Here is a 5406-nt window from a genome sequence, read left to right on the forward strand (position 1 = left end):
GTTTCCCATATCATCTTGAGCGGAGAACGACATGGTTCCAACCTAAATTGCCCAAAGAATACACCTTATGCCGGGTGATGATCAACTTGCAGGGAACTGAAAAAACTGCTTGTTTATTCTGCCTACCAAAAAGAAAGGAAAATAAGGTATGGGGCGCATCAATAATAATAACAGAGTAATAAAATATTTCAGAAGTTCAGACAGTGTTTTCCATTGCTGTTTTCAGGCTGATATTAAAGTACCCATGAGATAGCAGACAGCACAGAAACACGCTCCATTGCGTATCCACCCCTCTTGAAAAGAATCATGGAGCGTCTGCCTACCGACACAAATCTAGAAGGTATAGCATGTAAGTGACTTCAATCCAGCACTCCAACGAAGTCAATGCCTAGTGTTGGATGCCCAATGGAAGCCCTTATTTATATATTTTTATGTCAAAGTTCTTTAAATCTGGATGATGAACCCTTATATAACGCCCCTCTCTTTGAATCTCCCCAACCTCACTGAGCCAAGAAGTAGGTTTGTTTTGCAAATTAAAAGGTTTATTTGAAGAATTGAACAATATATATATATCACACTTTAATGAATAGAATAAGATCTGAATAGCACACTTATGAATATCGCAGTGATCGGCAATGGGTAATATCACAATATCAACAATCTCTTTAATCACTTAGGAGTAGGAATAGAAAGAATAAGGTAGCAGAGAATACTTTTATGGGTTCAAGGAAATGCAAGATGGGAAAGAAGGCAACACAGAAATAAACTAGATATGGTTTCAATCAAAAGACAATATGATCACTTTTTCCCCTGGTATTACTCACTCCCCCCACTATGCAATATGAAGAGGTGGAAATGAGTGCACACAGGTTTCAGGAATACAATCAATAATGCAGTTCAATCCCAGTTCCCCCAGCAAGCTTAGAGAAAACAGCTATGATTTTAAAACACAGGCCAAAAATGCTTTGAATGCGATTGCAATGAATGGGAAAGTATGCTAAAATTATTTTAATTCACTAAAGGAGATTCAGCACTAGTGAGAATTACTTTGGATTGGTACAGGTCAACACTAGCAATGATTCATGAAGGATTATCAGATTGAAAAGGAATTTCGGCAGTTGGAAACAAGAAACAGCTATTTTGACATGTGGTGAAATGGAGCTAAATTTCAATTCGCTGCAATTTTTCTGCGTGCGTGAAACGTGATTAAGGAAAAACTATAATCAATTTGAATGTTTCTAGGACGTGTGGTTCAAAAGTTATGGAGGTTTTTGTTAAGGTAGATTTTTCAGAAATAAAGTCAAGTTTCAAAAATGACAGATCGCACAGTAATCAATATCGACTTATACTAAGGAGCTATGAAGAAGCAAGACACTCAACGGGCAGCCACCAGAACAGGGCGCCTCCGCTCTGATCTCTGTCCGTCAAAACACTTGTCCCTCTTCAGAAAATATCAGTCTGAAGATGATTATTGCTACAATTATCACAAACAATAGAATGCGAAGATTTCAGGATGGACACAAGATTCTATAATGCAGTTCTGGATAAGTGGAAATGGTTGGAATAAGATTAGTTTAGACTAAGAGATGACTATGCACAGTTCTAGACTAGATACTCACTCCTAGGCTTTAGAATGGAGTGGGCCTCGTCAAAGATCTGGTCAAGGGTTTGGCTTCACTCTCGCCACCGAACAGGTCTCAGGCACCCTGGGTTCTGCTCTCAGCACTGCACTGCAGTCTGCACAGACTCTTGGACTGGATCTGATGGGTTCTGGATACAGCGCTGCTTTCTGGGTCTGGGTTCTAGCACAGGGTTCTTGGCTAGAAGCAAAACAGCTTAGCCAGGCTGTTGGATTTTGAGATGCCCCTTGGAAGTTTAGGGGTTAGAATCAGGTTGCAAAAGATTCTGAAGGCCTGCTGCAAAGAGTTCAGTTGTGGGTTAGGCCTCTGCTTCAGGGTTCTAGAGTTTGGTTCTAGAGTCTCTGTCTAGATCTGGAGTTTGGAGTCTTCCCGCTGGGTGCTGCGCCAAGGAATCAGTTGAGTAGTGGAAACATGTGTGTGTCCTATCTGTCCTCACAGTCCCTATTTATGTATTTCTGAAGTGGGTGGGGAGGCTGATTCTACAATGCCCAACCCTCTAAGGATCTGATAGGTTAGAGGATTTCCTGTCCCCTGATTGGAGAAAGGATCAGTGTGTCAGAATGAGTCAGAGTGATGCTGTGTTTATGGTCCAAAAGAAATCCCTCCCTTTTGCTTTTACATAGAAAATCTATTTTTCCCCAAAAACATATTTCCCAGATACATAAATTGTTGAGAATACATAATGACATGACAGATTGCTTAAGGTACATTTCTGTTCAAGTCCCATGTTTCTACGAGCTTGGGTTCAGAAATGACAACATTTTCGCGCTTTTGGAGGGTTTCTCAATATTCATTCTGCACCAAATTTGATACATGCATGCATATCCTCTCTGAGCATATTACTGTAAGTTTTCATGTTCCTAACGTAAATACAGTAGCTACAATATGAATAAATTCTGGGATTTAGTCTCAGAACTTCGCACAGAGCCCAGCTTAGTCTTAAACTGTGATTGAATTTTTCATTTTCACAATCTCAAAGTTTCACATTTTTGTCAGTTCAGTACACTTTGTTATAAGCATTTTTATAAAACATACATTTACTCCAATGTTGAAACCACATCTCAGTCTGGTCTGCCCCCAGAGCTGGGCTGACTCAGAGGGTCACATGTCTTGTTTCCTGCCAGCAGTTTGTGGTCAGTTAAACCCCAAATTATCATTCCCTATTCCGTCCAAGGCATCTATTGTTCCTTTCTCCGGGCTGCAGAGAAAATCTCCTCCCCTCTTGATTATCATGCCAATGTGACATCCTCCTTCTGGTGGGAATGACAAGGTGTGAAGGGTTCTCAGGGGAAGCAAGCATTTTGGAGTTTTAACTGCATCAGGTTACTTTCTGATCAATTGTAACATAGTTCCTTGTGAAAAAAAATAACATTTATAAACTTAAAATAAGCAACATATCTTTACATCAAGTCTCTTTCAACATGAAATCACTGCGTGGCACCCTTATATAGCATTTTGATGGAATTCTCTTCTTTGGCATAGTTTGAATTCATTTGTTCAACTTTACACAAAATGGTTTTAAAACGCCGGCTTTCTGGTAGGGATGAGCAACGGTATTACACCCATTTTGGCAGCTGTCTTTCCATCAAGTATCTTTAAAATAGGATTTTGTTCTGAGAACATATGATTTTTGCTGACATTGTATTGATGTGGATTCTTGCAGTAAATGATGTGGAACACCCAACAAAGAGGTTGGATCTTTTAGGTGATTTGTGAGCCATGATTTTAGCAATTTTTGACAATCAAGAAAACGGATTTTCAAACAGCTCTGTGTTTCTTTTTGCACTCAGCCTTGCTATTTCCAAGTGGTTTCAGGCTGCTTTGTGGGTAGCCCAATGGTGGTTGTTTGCAGTGGTCTCCTGTGTTACTACTGACATAGCCAAAAGTAGATGGTGGCCTATTTTCTGGTTTTTCACTGCACAATTTCTCGTGACCTCTAGCGAGCAGCCTGCTTTCCGGTGGCCATTATGATGTTTCTGCTGCCAGCAATGCACAGTGATGTTGCAGGGCTTAGATGAGTGGGTTGATACATCCCACAAGCAATTACAGAATCTTACATACTTCAATAATATGAGCCAACAATATGGAAATGGTGCTTCACCAACTTGAATAAATATCTAAGGGGCACGCAACCAAGATGAGGGCTTTTGGGTAGTGGGTAATTGCCTCTACGAGATGAATGCAACACTGGATGGAACAACATCAAAAAAGATGAGGGCATACATACAAACAGATAGGATAAAGCAGCATTGTAAGGAATGCATGCAAGTCACCTATTTGAGTAAATGAATCCTAAAGATACAACCATATTAGTAGATGAATATCTTTTTTATAAATTTGAGATACTAGCCCGTATGTATGGAAACATACATATGTCATGGGCAAACTGCCATACACTATGAGATGGATGGAACTAAATAATCCTAAAAATAGGTGTTGATAGAATAGTGTGACTAAATTAGTAACCAAATGAGCTAAATGAACTGGGCTGCATTGAGATTAAACTAAGATTGAGTTGTACATGTAAAACGAAAAGTGCTAGGAGAATAGTTGTCAAAAAGGTGGTTACAATATTGTAATGGAAAAATGGGTCAGTTTATAAATACTGTGTATCTGTTTGTTTTTAGATGTGTTTGTTAATCATGCCATGTTGAAGATCAAAGACGTGTCCTTCATATACTTCAAAAAGTGTATTAAAATGTCCTGGAGACAGCCTTCATTAAGCTTAAAAGAAAGAATAAGTCACTGAGGGCTTCCATACAAGGCTAGAAACACACTGAGTTGTCGACACTTCTTCGTGAGGGCCTTGTTTGTGTACATGAAAAACAGCTGTGTATAATGGTCACTCACTAAAGGTTACTAACTTCACCAGTGTTTTGTGGATTTTTGACATGGTTTTTCACACCTTTTTACAATGATTTTTCAATAAACTGTGATTTTGATGTATTAGTGACTCACTGCCATTTTTTAAATTTAATTATGATTATGGTAATACCACCTTTGTGTCACCTGCATTTTCCCTAGCCAAGATTGTAACAACTGGGTAGTTTTTTGGGAAATTGTGTATGTATGGGCTGATTAGACATCCACACCTGCAGAAGCAGCAGGAGCAGCAGCAGGAAGGCCAGTACAAGGTTGGCATGGGAGCTGGGGCACCATGCTGCAAGCCCAACGTAAAGAAGGGAGCCGTGTGGAGAGGCTGTCCCTTTTAGGTGCACCCAAGATGCCTGTTCCCCTGTGCTAAGACATGGACACAGGGGTGCCTGAGGGGCAGGTGTAAGAACCCTGACATGACGAGCAGTAGGCTGCCAAATCCACTTTGCTAGTAAACCTTTGAACTCGACCCATGAGTTTCTATCCATTGAGAAACCTGCTGCACAAGCATTAAACTTGGTTGTTCGAGGAATACTTTGTATCGGAGTGGTCGCGTGTTTGCGGAAACACATTTTCGAAGGTCTCCAATGCAATCCATTGTTCAATATGGAATAACTAAGTATACATTGCATAAGAGTGCTTGTGTGTGGAAGAAAACACACACAAAGTGTCTGAAGGTTGTAGTTTACTTTTAAAGTGAATTAACAAAATATTACACCACAAAAGGTGTTATGAATACAAACCATGTTCTTTTTGAACATCAAACTGAATGAAAATATTAGCAAGGGCAACCCGTGCCTATTGAAGAACAAACTGAGTACAATTTGGGTTTTTTAATATCCTCACAGAAGAGCAGAATTGTTACATACTAAGTTCAGAAATAAAACAGAAC

The sequence above is a fragment of the Ambystoma mexicanum genome, chromosome 7q, assembly GCF_040938575.1.
Source record: "Ambystoma mexicanum isolate Mex_15411 chromosome 7q, UKY_AmexF1_1, whole genome shotgun sequence".
In the NCBI taxonomy this organism is placed as follows: Eukaryota; Metazoa; Chordata; class Amphibia; order Caudata; family Ambystomatidae; genus Ambystoma; species Ambystoma mexicanum.